The sequence below is a fragment of the Pongo abelii genome, chromosome Y (genome assembly GCF_028885655.2).
Source record: "Pongo abelii isolate AG06213 chromosome Y, NHGRI_mPonAbe1-v2.0_pri, whole genome shotgun sequence".
NCBI lineage: Eukaryota > Metazoa > Chordata > Mammalia > Primates > Hominidae > Pongo > Pongo abelii.
Genome location: NC_072009.2, coordinates 56,774,704 through 56,789,675, shown reverse-complemented (window position 1 = coordinate 56,789,675; position 14,972 = coordinate 56,774,704). Strand labels below are relative to the sequence as shown.

Genomic DNA, 14,972 nt, shown 5'->3' with positions numbered 1-14,972 from the left:
TGAAATTCGGGGCTGAAAATTCTTTTCTTTAAGAATGTTGAATATTGGCCCTCACTCTCTTCTGGCTTGTAGAGTTTCTGCCGAGAGATCCGCTGTTAGTCTCATGGGCCTCCCTTTGAGAGTAACCCGACCTTTCTCTCTGGCTGCCCTTAACATTTTTTCCTTCATTTCAACTTTGTTGAATCTGACAATTATGTGTCTTGGAGTTAGTTGCTCTTCTCGAGGAGTATCTTTGTGGCGTTCTCTGTATTTCCTGAATCTGAATGTTGGCCTGCCTTGCTAGACTGGGGAAGTTCTCCTGGATAATATCCTGCAGAGTGTTTTCCAACTTGGTTCCATTCTCCCCGTCACTTTCAGGTACACCAATCAGACGTAGATTTGGTCTTTTCACATGGTCCCATATTTCTTGGAGGCTTTGCTCGTTTCTGTTTATTCTTTTTTCTCTAAACTTCCCTTCTCGCTTCATTTCATTCATTTCATCTTCCATCGCTGATACCCTTTCTTCCATTTGATCGCATCGGCTCCTGAGGCTTCTGCATTCTTCACGTAGTTCTCGAGCCTTGGTTTTCAGCTCCATCAGCTCCTTTAAGCACTTCTCTGTATTGGTTATTCTAGTTATACATTCTTCTAAATTTTTTTCAAAGGCTTCAACTTCTTTGCCTTTGGTTTGAATATCCTCCCGTAGCTCAGAGTAATTTGATCGTCTGAAGCCGCCTTCTCTCAGCTCGTCAAAGTCATTCTCCGTCCAGCTTTGTTGCGTTGCTGGTGAGCAACTGCGTTCCTTTGGAGGAGGAGGAGAGGCCCTCTGCTTTTTAGAGTTTCCAGTTTTTCTGCTCTATTTTTTCCCCATCTTTATGGTTTTGTCTACTTTTGGTCTTTGATGATGGTGATGTACAGATGGGTTTTTGGTGTGGATGTCCTTTCTGTTTGTTAGTTTTCCTTCTAACAGACAGGACCCTCAGCTGCAGGTCTGTTGGAGTACCCGGCCGTGTGAGGTGTCAGTCTGCCCCTGCTGGGGGGTGCCTCCCAGTTAGGCTGACCGGGGGTCAGGGGTCAGGGACCCACTTGAGGAGGCAGTCTGCCCGTTCTCAGATCTCCAGCTGCATGCTGGGAGAACCACTGCTCTCTTCAAAGCTGTCAGACAGGGACATTTAGGTCTGCAGAAGTTACTGCTGTCTTTTTGTTTGTCTGTGCCCTGCCCCCAGAGGTGGAGCCTACAGAGGCAGGCAGGCCTCCTTGAGCTGTGGTGGGCTCCACCCAGTTCGAGCTTCCCAGCTGCTGTGTTTACCTAAGCAAGCCTGGGCAATGGTGGGCGCCCCTCCCCCAGCCTCGCTGCCGCCTTGCAGTTTGATCTCAGACTGCAGTGCTAGCAATCAGCGAGACTCCATGGGCGTAGGACCCTCTGAGCCAGGTGCGGGATATAATCTCCTGGTGCGCCGTTTTTTAAGCCCGCCGGAAAAGCGCAGTATTCGGGTGGGAGTGACCCAATTTTCCAGGTGCCGTCTGTCACCCCTTTCTTTGACTACGAAAGGGAACTCCATGACCCGTTGCGCTTCCCGAGTGAGGCAGTGCCTCGCCCTTCTTCAGCTCGCGCACAGCGCGCGCACCCACTGACCTGCGCCCACTGTCTGGCACTCCCTAGTGAGATGAACCCAGTACCTCAGGTGGAAATGCAGAAATCACCCATCTTCTGCATCGCTCACGCTGGGAGCTGTAGACCGGAGCTGTTCCTATTCGGCCATCTTGGCTCCTCCCCTAAATTTTCAACTCAGGATAATTTTAATAACTTTAATTTTTACCAGTCTAAACTTTCTAGTTTTGGGTGTCTTTTTTAACTACTTCACAGAGTATTTTCACAAATACTAAATGAGTATTCTTCCACAGCATTATACAAGACTCGGTGATGAGCAGCAGTAGGTTTAAGAAAGTACTATATCCTGTGGTTAAAATTCCATGCTGATGTCCTCTGATTAGTTTAAATCCTGAGCCTGAACTGAGCTGCACTGGTGACTAATTTACAGTGAAAGTAATTTATATAAAATATACGTAAAATACAAAATGATATTTCACATTGTGTATGGGTTTTGCCTGCATACGTAATTATGATGTCTACTTCCCAAATTACAGTCTGCTGCAAATCCTGAGACTCCCAACTCAACCATCTGCAGAGAGGCCAGCACCCAGTCTTCATCAGCTGCGGCTAGCCAAGGCTGGGTCTTACAAGAAGGCAAAATCATGCCAAACACTGTTTTTGTTGGTGGAATTGATGATAGGGTATTGTATTCATACCTCATTTTTACCTTAAAATACATTATGAACAATGGGATTTGGGCCCTCTTACAAACTTAATGTGTTTTTGTACTTCATGGAGGTTTAGAATTGCTTTTAGGTTTGACCCATAGGTACTAAAAATATCTTTGACAAAGAGCTACTGGTCATTTTGGGGATAAATGGGGAAGAAATTTTCCCCCTCATGGTAGTAAAATTGTAGTAAAGTTGAAATTTTTGAATGCTGAATTTTTACTCTGACGTTCAATTCTGTTCCATAGCCGGATGAAACTGAGATCAGAAGCTGCTTTGGTAGATACGGTTCAGTGAAAGAAGTGAAGATAATCACGAATCGAAGTGGTGTGTCCAAAGGGTGAGTAATTTTATCAAAAATATCTGAACTCTAGTCCCCTGTTCTATAGGTATGAGACAAGACTTCAAAACTGATATTCTGACCCTTGTATAAATGAAATTGTTTGCGGTGTTAATTTCTTTCACGTAGGGGATAAAAGGTTATTACCAGTTCTTTTATTTAATCATTTTTCTAATGTTTGTTTTGAAATGTCTGCAATTTTTATTTCATACAGATGAGTTAATCAGTTTTCTCAGATAATTGTTTTCTTCATAGACTGCACCGCATCTTAAATTTTAACCACCTTGTCTTAGATAGTAAGTTAAATTCAGGTTCACAGATGTGAATTCTTTGTTAATCAATGAAGTTTTCACACTGCCCTAATCCTAGCACATTTTGACATAGTTCTGCTTAAGAAAAAGTAGTATTTGTAGAGGATCTGTCATGTGCATGTTAGCACATACTTATCATGGTATATTATTCATCTTTGGTCATGATCACGTCTGTATATAGAGTAGTAGAAGTTCTGAACCATGTACTGTATGATGGTGATTTTATGCTTCATTTGTCTGGCTTTATAGCTATGGATTTGTTTCATTTGTTGATGATGTGGATGTCCAGAAGATAGTAGATGTAAGTAATAGAAAAATCTCTTTCTTATCTTACTGCTACGACGTTTAGTGTTAGAGATATACTCAGACTTGTGTAAAATTTGGAGGAAGTTAGACTTCCTGTTCAAAATCCAAACTCAGAGTCACCTCCCATAACTTGATAGATCCTGTTTATTTCTGAGTGGACACCTAGGTTCACGAACTACAGACAGGAAAGGTTGGAGACAGGGTGATGAAAAGTTTTTGATCAACTTTCACTTGATGCCTCTTGACACTGATTAGAGTGACAAGGGTAAGTAAGGTAGCTTCATGATGACAAATTTTAATTTGGTGCGTAGTTGTCACTGATCGTCTATGATGATAGGCACTTTAGAAGACTTTAGGTGTTTACCCAAGTCTTGGAAGCTAAGACTTGAAAATGGATTCTAGTTTTGTTACTGTTCTCTTTTCAGTCACAGATACATCTCCAGGGTAAAAAGCTGAAGCTGGGCCCTGCAATCAGGAAACAAAAGTTCTGTGAGTAGGAAAAGAAATTGTTCTTTTTTGACCCGGGTAGCTTTTTAAATAACTAAAAGTAGGCTTTTTTCTTCTTGCTTTTCAAAAAGGTGCTCATCATGTGCAGCCGCGTCCTTTGGTAGTTAGTCCTCCTCCTCCACCACAGTTTCAGAACGTCTGGAGGAATCCAAACACTGAAACTTGCCTGCAGCCCCTAATCACGCTGAATCCTGTAACTCAGTACGTTCAGGTAAGAACTGCTTATGTTCCTGTTCTCTTGTTTATTGTAGTCATCCTTGCGTCTGTGGAATTGTATCTACACTTTCTATAGTAAGTGGCAATGGAATCCCTGTTTGAACAGTGTGAGTAATGGGAAATTTGTTACTTTTGTTAGAAATTTCTTACTCTTAGTGTTGGTTATTTGAGCTAAAAATCTTCTATATACTTTGTGAGACTTTCTCTCAGAAATGATCTCTGTAGACATATGAACAAATCTCTTCCTATCTCTTCCTTTTTCACCCCATATAACTAGTTCCTAAAGTATTTGGAAGCCGCTCTCCTTATGTGTCTGCCTAGCTTATTGTTCTCTAATGTTAGCAGTTAACCTAGCTATTCTTTGCTTGCAATGATTTCCAGATGCCTCCTCGTATAAATTGCTGACTTCTGGATATATTCTGGTTCTTGGATGGGTAGATTTCTGTAGCTCTTCTTTACTTGCAGTGCTTTCCAGATGCCTCCTCATATAAATTGCTGACTTCTGGATATATTTTGGTTCTGAGATGGGTAGATTTCTGATCTCTTTTACTCTGTCTATAAATCCCGTGAGTTTCTGGCATGTCATTTCTCTGATGCTGGTTGCTTTGATATTTAAAGTAGGATTTGACATCCTCTGTCACTTACTGGTGATAAATAACGTTTATTTTGTTCTTCGTTCCTTTCATTTCTGTGTGTGTTTAAAAGACCTTTTGTTTGATGGAATATAAAGTAACAAAATAGTAGTGAAATAGTTCTTCAGTGTCTCTCATTTGTTGACATTTTCCATGTCCTTGAAACGTGTAGGGTACACCTCCTCTTCTTTTTCCTTCTCTGAGCAATGGCTAGAATAAAAGCCCTGCTTGTTTCTGGCATTTACGGTGAGCCATTACTGAATATGGGTGTATTCATGAATGCTGCTACCTGTATGTTTTTAATTAGTAAGTATTCATTGAAACGTCGAAGACATTATACTGTCTCTTTTCCATTTGTGGCTTATATACTGCCCTTAATTTGTGGAAATGAAGTACCGAGAAAGCCGTAACATCTGTCGAAGAACTACAGTATTACCCTATAATATTGTCAAATACAAAACAGTCTGGAAGTATTTTGCCAAAGAAATAGCAAATATATTAATTTAACTTACGTTGAAATCTGTCTTAATAGAGCCTTATCACCAGTGTCAGAAATTACTTCTGGGTGGGCATAGGTAGACAGTGTAAATAAGGTAAACTTTGGCTGGTGCAATAGGCACTTCTTTTGTCATTTGTCTCTTCCCCTTCCCCACCCAAAGGGTAGCACTTGACAGAGAATATTTGTTTCTTCATAATGTCTGTCATTCATTTAGAAATCTGCATTGCTGTAGGTAGAGAAACAATTACTATTTCAGTGTTCTTCCTATTTTTGTCACGTTGGGAATGATACTTCCTTCTAATTAAAATAACAATGTTTTACCGTATTAATCCATTCTTTCTGTAAACTTTATTTTCAGGCTTATTCTACTTACCCAAATTCACCAGGTCAGGTCATCACTCGATATCAGTTGCCTTTATATAATAATCAGTTAATTGAACAGGGAGTAAAATGATTTACTTTCAGCTACCATTGAGGCCTTCAACTTGTTTATACAAATTGCCTGAATAGGTTGTCGTTTTAAACTAGTGAACTGTACCTGAAATTTTAGAAAACACTTAGAATTAGCGTAATGAAGGCCTCTGTAGTATTTAGAAGTGATGAAATAATATTTTGACAGGAGGGTACTTGGCAATAACTTTTCTGTAGAACAATTTCTGAGATTTGGTGTTCCCATCTTTGTTTTAGCATGTATTTTGTTATGTTTGCCGTCAAAGAGCTGAAACATGCAGACTGTCTTTCATGAATTTAGAGATACAGAGTGAAGTAAAAGCTTTACCCAATTCTTAGAGCACAGAATTCCAATTGTGTTCTTATTTTAGCTTGCTGCTTCATGATAGTAGTTCTCTGGGTGTCTTTTCAATGATACAACTATATCTATGACCGATAATCATATGTGTGGTACCAAATTCAAAGAATTAGTATCTTTGAGAGTTTCACAATGCGATTTGCAGAAAATTGGGAAAAAGGTGAGATTTTCTATGTAGAAGGAAGAACAAGAAGTTGAGGGATTAGAAACCTAAAGTACTTATTTTTTCTATTCTGTTTCTTTTATTCTATTAACCAAGGAGCCAGCATGAGAAGTTCTTCGATGTTGTCTGTCTCACGTGTTTTTGAAAATGTGTAGTAATATTTGAATAATTTTGGTTTCCTTTTTTTTTTTTTTTTTCCCCCCAAGATGCCACCACAGCGGCCTGTTGGGGAGCAAAGGAGTTATGCTGTACCTCAGGTAAAGTGAATGTACCAAACGTACACTCCCTGTTCTTTCTTGATTTTTTTCTATTTCATACGTGCCTGTAGTTTTTTTAAATCGTTCTTTGTATTAATGTGGCACATTTTGTTACTTTCTTTTTAACCCAATTTTAAACTCCTATGGGAGCAACAGTGCCTTTTTCTCTCCCAGGTTTTTGCATGCTTAAGCAATGGCTGGTCCACATAATGATAAGAATTCAGTTACTTTTTGATTGACTATACAGTCCATGAAAGGTAATATTAATGTGGCCTTAGAATGAGCGTGTATCTGCCTGGAATCTGCCTCTGGCCTTACCCTCCATAAAAAAAAAAAAAAAAAAAAAAAATGTGTTCAAGAGAAACAGAAATGTTTTGCTATTAATTACTCTTAAATAAGAATAGGAAGAAAAAAGAATACTACCTCTAAAACACCCGAACTGCTTTCCCGCCAAATAACTAGTTCCAAAAATATTTGAAAGCAGCTGTCTTCATGTGTCTGCCTAGTTTATTCTTCTCTAAGGTTAGCAATTCATCCAGCTATTCTTTACTTGCAGTGTTTTCCAGATGCCTCCTCATATAGATTGCTGACTTCTGGGTATATTCTGGTTCTGGAATGGGGAGATTTCTGATGTGTTTTACTATATTTATAAATCCCGTGAGTGTCTGGCATGTAATTTCTCTGATCCTGGTTACCTTGATATTTAAAGTAGGATTTGACATACTCTGTCACTTACTGGTGATAACTAACGTTTATTTTCTTTTTAGTTTGTTTTATTTATGTCTTAGTTTAAAAGACATTTTCTTTGATGGAAAATAAAGTAAGAAAATAGTGGTGAAATAGTTCTTCAGTGTCTCTCGTTTGTTGACATTTTCCATGTACTTGAAACGGGTAGGGTATACCTCTGCTGCTTTTTCGTCCTGTGAACGATGGCTAGAAAAAAAGCCCTGTTTCTCACATTTACTGTGAGCCATTACGTAATCTGGGTGTATTCATGTGTGATGCTATGTATATGTTTTCAATCACTAAGTATTTATTGAATCGTAGAAGACATTATACTGTCTCTTTTCCAGTTGCGGATTATATACCGCCCTTAGTTTTTTGAAATGAAGTACAGAAAAAGCCGTAACATTTATAGGAGAACTTCATATTACCCTGTGGTCTTGTCAAATACAAAACCCTTTGGAAGTATTTTAAGAAAGAAAGAAAGCAAATGCATTAATTTAACTTACATTGAAGTCTGTCTTAATAGAGCCTTATCACCAGAATAAGAAATAACTTCTGGGTGGGCATAAGTACACAGTATAAATAAGGTCAACTTGTCTGGTGAAATAGTCACTTCTTTTTTCATTAGTCTGTTCCTCCTCCCAAGCCAAAGGGCCTCACTTGACAGAATATTTCTTTCTTCATAAAATCAGTCACTCATTTAGAATCTGCGGTGCTGTATATAGAAAAGTAATGTTTTAAAACTTTTTCATAGTTTTTTATATTGGGAATAGTATTTCTAATTAATAAAATGTTTTACCGTATTCATACATTCTTGCTGTAAACTTTATTTATAGGCATATCCTACTTATCCAAATTCAGCAGTTCACGTCATCACTGGATGTCATTTGCTTGTATATAATTGTCAGGTAATTTAAGAGGGAGTAAAATGATTTACTTTCAGATATTATTGAGCCCTTTGTTATACAAATTGCTTGAATAGTTTGCCATTTTAAAGTAGTGAAATGTACCTAAAATTTAAGACAACACTTAGAATTAGTCTAGAATGAAGGCCTCCGTATTATTTAGAAGTAATTGCATAATATTTTGACAGGAATGTACTTCGCAAAAACTTCACTGTAGAACAGTTTTTTGAGACTTGGTGTCCCCTTCTATATTGTAGCATGGTTTTTTTTCATCTTTGCCGTCAAATAGCTGAAACATCCAGACTGACTTTTATCAATTTTTTAGAAAGACAGAGTGAAATAAAATTACTACCCACCTTTTAGAGCACAGAATTTGAATTATATTTGTATTTTAGCTGGCTGCTTCACAATAATAGTCCTCTGCGTCTCTTTTCATAGATATGACTGTGTATATGACCCATAATCATATCTGTGGTAATAAATTCCAAGAACTAATATCCTTGAGATTTCCACAATACCAACCCCAGAAAATTGGGAAAAAGTTGAGGTTTTACATAATAGAGTTAACAACAAGAACGTCAGAGATTAGAAACCTAAAGTAATTCTTTTTTCTGTTCCATTTCTTTTATTATAATAACAAATTAAAGGAGCCAGCGTATGTACTTCACTATTGTGTTATCTCATGTATTTTTGAAAATGTGAAGGAATATTTGAATGATTTTTGTTTCCTGTCTCTACTAAAAACACAAAAAAATTAGCCAGGCGTGGTGGCGCACACTTGTAATCCCAACTACTCGAGAGGCTGAGGCAGCAGAATCACTTGATCCTGGGACGCAGGTTGCTGTGAGCTGAGATTGTGCCACTGCACTCCAACCTAGGCAGCAAAGAGAGACTCAGTCTTAAAAAAAGCGATGCCATGAATATCTTTGTGTAAATATCTTGGCACGCTTCTGCTATTAATTTCTTGAGATGAATTGCTATCAGTGAAATAGCTAGGTGAAAGCACTTTGCCCCTTTTATAACGATTTTATAACTACTTCTCCTTTTTAGTATACTGGTGAGTATCCCCGCTTATCAAATCATGATGCACCTTTTCCACAGTACTCTTGGTAAATCACGTATTGGTATTTTCTCATTGACGGTGTGTAGAGCGCTCTCTTTTCCACACCCATTCCAGTGAAAGTTACTAGTATTTTTTAAATTGTCAGCCTAATAGCTGGAAAATATTACATTGTGTTGATGCCCACTTTTTAAAATCATCATTGAAGTTGATCATTGATCTTTAGCTTTTTAAATTAGGTTTTTAATTTCATTTTTCTTACTGATTCATAGAAGACTTTGTATTGGTATTCACTTTTGTCATACATAGTGGAAAAAATATATAGGAGTAATAAGGAGGTGCCCTGGTGCCCTTACCTTATTCCTGTTTTCAGTTCAGTTGACTCAACTAGTTCACTTGTAAGCTTGATGATAGGGTAGAATGAGATTGATCGAAAAGAAGATTCCTTTATCTCTATTTTACTTGGGTTTTAAAAAAATTTAAAAATGAGTGCTGTATTTTGTCAAATGATTTTCAGTGATGAATTAAAGTAATGTGTCCTGCAAATTGAGTATTCTTGCATTCCCAATATAAACTTAGACTCTTTATATACTGCTGGAATTTCCCATTTGTGTTGAGGGCAGGGATGGATCATCTGGGTGAGGCTTTGTTGCTTATATGCTTTTAGCTTTGTAAAATGCTTTGAGAAATACTTTCTTCCTCTTTGAAAACAGAGTTTCGGCATAGCATTCTTTTATTATCTGTGGCCACAACCCATTTTTCAGGTCTCATATATACTTTTGCTTTCTTGTGTTTTCTTGCTTTGTTTTGCCAGGATTGTTTATTGCTTGAATTTCATCCTCCCCATGCACCACTCCCCGAGAATCTGCGCTTTGATTTACTAAAGTTTTCATTCTGATTTTCACGTCGTATTTTCTAAATTTTATCACTCTCTTTATTTGCTCCTCCTCTTTTGCTGCCAATGTAACTTTGCTGACTACAGATGATAGGCTTTTTCCTGGTCAGTTTATATAAATACCAGTTTGCTTACCTGTTGACACAGTAATTGAATTAGATAATACTGGCAAAGGAGCTGACCTCCCAGGAGTTTAAATAACGATAATTTTTTTGCAGCTTTTAGCTGTCGTCGTCACTTGGTTGTCCACATGTAGCAAGGAATGTATTTGCTCTATGTGGCAATGAGAGTTGTGTATATGATGGTCTTGAAGCTCACTCCTGTTTACTATTCCAACATTTCTCATTTCAAAATTCAACAACTCGCTTGAAGATATGATTAAGAAAATTACTTCTTTAATGCAGTTTGTTTTCAGGATGCCATTGACGGTTACGTTGGCACTTTCTTTAAACTTAAACTTTTCTTATCCTAAGCATTGATTTATATTTTTGGCCATAGTTTAGAAGTAACCAAAGGTTGTCTGTTGATTGTGGATTTTTATATATACATTATATAATTATGTATAAATACACACACAGTGGGAATTGAACAATCCCTGCTAATCAAGCCATGGCAAAAATGAAGTACATTGCAAAAAATGAAGTACATTGCTTACTTTGTTTGCTTTGATCGCCACCTGCTGGCCGAGGACTAGGACATGATCATTACTTCCTTAATTTAAAATATGATGACTCTATTAAAGAGATTCGGTGAATTTTATATGTACGATTCCGGTTAAGCAGGCAGCCAGTTTATAAGATCCAAGCTAAAGTCAAACTTCTTATAAAACCAAATGCCTTTTTTTTCTTCTTTACCAAACTACGGTTGTTTCGGGTATCCAAATGAGTATGAGAATCAGAAGAGGCACCAGAGATCTTTTCCAGCCATTTGTTTTGAAGCTAGGAAACTGAAACTGAGGTCATGAAAAGATTCACTTTCGTGAGCAATGGAAATCAGGTTCTTCCCAAACAAGAATTTTCCTCTTCAATTCTTGTGTCACTGTCACAAGGTTTCTTAACCAGACCCTTTGCAAATTTGGCACCAAATAATTCTTTATTGTAGGAGGCTGTCTTTGCATTGTAGGATGTGCAGTAGCGTGGCTGGGCTTCAGCCCATCAGATTGCAGGAATACATCTTAGCTGTGACAGCCAATCTCTGAACGTCGCTGAATGCCCCTGGGGCTCAAAAATCTTGCCCAGTTGAGAATCAGTGCATTTCCATAACCTCTCATAATCTGATACAGGTTTCTGCCAGATGTTAGATTTCTAAATTAAAATACATCCAAACACTATGGTGCAGAGACAATACTGTAATGTAGCTTGTTTATCAAAGAAAAAGATAGCCAAAGTTCATCCACAAATCAAGGGGGAATTGAAAAAGAGAAGAACTACAAGAATTTCAGAATTTCTTTTGTTTTATTCTGTTTGGGATTTCTGAATGAACTGAGAAGGAATTGGTGAATTGTGTATAGGGAAGGGAAATCTAATCAGGTTCCTAATAGTTCAAGATAATGCAGCTTAATGTCATTTGGAAAAAACAATAATGGAAGACATTTTTAGAAAGGAAAAACTTAAAAATAGTGTTTTAAATTTTTCTTCCACAACACTGTCATGAAATAAAGCTGTTAAAGGAAAGCATTAGGCATTAGTTACAAACCCAAAATAGCAAGTACAGGCAGGAAAGAAAAGAGAAGTGCAGTAACCTCGGCTTCAGTTGATTTCACAATTTAGATTTCATGTGTAGTAAAGCTGTGTAGAATCAGTAACTTCTAGCATCTAATTAACAAAGTAGGAACTCCTTTCTTACTACTATAACATTATTGTGTTGTTCAAAAAGATACACAGTTTCTTTCGTCTTTTGTTTTCTTTCAGACAGCTGTATGTGTAATAGCTTTCTCTTAGGCAGCTTTTTGTGCTTTCAGAGTCAACAGCACTTCACCAGTGATTTTTAAATTAATGATGTGTCATAGTTTCCTGGTGTTTCGATTAGTTCTTAATTAAACTTTTTTTCAAAATAAGTCAGCTAAATAGTGGAGCCAAAAAAGAAACTTGAAAACAAATCTGCTGAAAATAAATTCAAATAACAGGACACTAACTTACATTGGCATACCACTTTTCCACTTTTACCACTTTATACGTACAAAATGAATTCACTCATTTATATCTATCAGGCCACTGTGAAAATTAGAATTATCACTTGGACTGATTTCGTGTTACTCAGGAAGAAAAATGTTATTTCAGAAGATGCTTTGAACACCCTAGCGTTAGGGAAGAAGATTATAAGAAATTGGTTTAAAACATTGAGGTTTATTTTGTTTTTGGTGCGGCTTCTTTTTTTTTTTTTAAGGTTTATCTTTAGTCTACTCAGTAAAGTGAAAAGTTGCTTATGAATGTAGAACAGGATGATTTTAAAACTTTAATTTTTACAAATCTAAACTTTCTAGTTTTGGGTGTCTTTTTTAACTACTTCACAGAGTATTTTCACAAATACTGAATGAGTATTCTTCCACAGCATTATACAAGACACGGTGATGAGCGACACTAGGTTTAAGAAAGTAGTATATCCTTTGGTTAAAATTCCATGCTGATGTCCTCTGATTAGTTTAAATCCTGAGCCTGAACTGAGCTGCACTGGTGACTAATTTCCAATGAAAATAACTTATATAAAATATATTATACTTAAAATACAAAAATGATATTTCACATTGTGTATGGGTTTTGCCTGCATACATAATTATGATGTCTACTTTCCAAATTACAGTCTGCTGCAAATCCTGAGACTCCCAACGCAACCATCTGCAGAGAGGCCAGCACCCAGTCTTCATCAGCTGCGGCTAGCCAAGGCTGGGTTTTACCAGAAGGCAAAATCATGCCAAACACTGTTTTTGTTGGTGGAATTGATGATAGGGTATTGTATTCATACCTCATTGTTACCTTAAAGTACATCATGAACAGTGGGATTTGGGCCCTGTTACAAACTTAATGTGTTTTTGTACTTCATGGAGGTTTAGAATTGCTTTCAGGTTTGAACCATAGGTACTAAAAATACCTTTAACAAAGAGCTACTGGTCATTTGGGGATAAATGGGGAAGAAATTTCCCTCTCATGGTAGTAAAATTGTAGTAAAGTTGAAATTTTTGAATGCTGAATTTTTACTCTGACGTTCCATTCTGTTCCATAGACGGATGAAACTGAGATCAGAAGCTGCTTTGGTAGATACGGTTCAGTGAAAGAAGTGAAGATAATCACAAATCGAAGTGGTGTGTCCAAAGGGTGAGTAATTTTATCAAAAATATCTGAACTCTAGTCCCCTGTTCTATAGGTATGAGACAAGACTTCAAAACTGATATTCTGACCCTTGTATAAATGAAACTGTTTGCGGTGTTAATTTCTTTCACGTAGGGGATAAAAGGTTATTACCAGTTCTTTTATTTAATCATTTTTCTAATGTTTGTTTTGAAATGTCTGCAATTTTTATTTCATACAGATGAGTTAATCAGTTTTCTCAAATAGTTGTTTTCTTCATACACTGCACAGCATCTTTAATTTTAACCACCTTGTCTTAGATAGTAAGTTAAATTCAGGTTCACAGATGTGAATTCTTTGTTAATCAGTGAAGTTTTCACAGTACCCTAATCCTAGCACATTTTGACATAGTTCTACTTAAGAAAAAGTAGTATTTGTAGAGGATCTGTCATGTGCATGTTAGCAAATACTTATCATGGTATATTATTCATCTTTGGTCATGATCACGTCTGTATATAGAATAGTAGAAGTTCTGAACCATGTACTGTATGATGGTGATTTTATGCTTCATTTATCTGCCTTTATAGCTATGGATTTGTTTCATTTGTTGATGACGTGGATGTCCAGAAGATAGTAGAGGTAAGTAATTCAATGGAAAAGTCTCTTATTTCTCTTACTGATACGACGTTTAGTGTTAGTGATATACTCAGACTTGTGTAAAATTTTGAGAAAGTTAGACTTCCTGTGCAAAATCCAAACTCAGAGTAACCTCCCATAACTTGATAGATCATGTTTATTTTTGAGTGGACACCTAGGTTCATGAACTACAGACAGGAAAGGTTGGAGACAGGGTGATGAAAAGTTTTTGATCAACTTTCACTTGATGCCTCTTGACACTGATTAGAGTGGCAAGGGTAAATATGGTGGCTTCATGATGACAACATTTAATTTGGTGCGTAGTTGTCACTGATCGTCTATGATGATAGGAACCTTAGAAAGCTTTAGGTGTTTACCCAAGTCTTGGAAGCTAAGACTTGAAAATGGATTCTAGTTTTGTTACTGTTCTCTTTTCAGTCACAGATACATCTCCAGGGTAAAAAGCTGAAGCTGGGCCCTGCAATCAGGAAACAAAAGTTCTGTGAGTAGGAAAAGAAATTGTTCTTTTTTGACCCGGGTAGCTTTTCAAATAACTAAAAATAGGCTTTTTTCTTCTTGCTTTTCAAAAAGGCGCTCGTCTTGTGCAGCCACGTCCTTTGGTATTAAATCCTCCTCCTCCACCACAGTTTCAGAACACCTGGAGGAATGCAAACACTGAAACTTGCCTGCAGCCCCTAATCACGCTGAATCCTATAACTCAGTATGTTCAGGTAAGAAGTGCTTATGGTCCTGTTCTCTTGTTTATTGTAGTCATCCTTGCGTCTGTGGAATTGTATCTACACTTTCCATAGTAAGTGGCAATGGAATCCCTGTTTAAACAGTGTGAGTAATGGGAAATTTGTTACTTTTGTTAGAAATTTCTTACTCTTAGTGTTGGTTATTTGAGCTAAAAATCTTCTATATACTTTGCAAGGCTTTCTCTCAGAAATGACCTCTTTAGACACATGAACAAATCTCTTCCTGTCTCTTCCTTTTTCACCCTATGTAACTAGTTGCTAAAGTATTTGGAAGCAGCTCTCCTTATGTGTCTGCCTAGTTTATTGTTCTCTAAGGTTAGCGGTTAACCTAGCTATTCTTTACTTGCAGTGCTTTCCAGATGCCTCGT

At 37.2% G+C, this 14,972-nt stretch overlaps 1 pseudogene; it reads left to right on the top strand.

Annotated features, from left to right (window-relative positions):
* The window catches only part of LOC129053337 (deleted in azoospermia protein 1-like), a 52,487-nt pseudogene that overhangs the window by 21,197 nt on the left and 16,318 nt on the right, over positions 1 to 14,972 (top strand).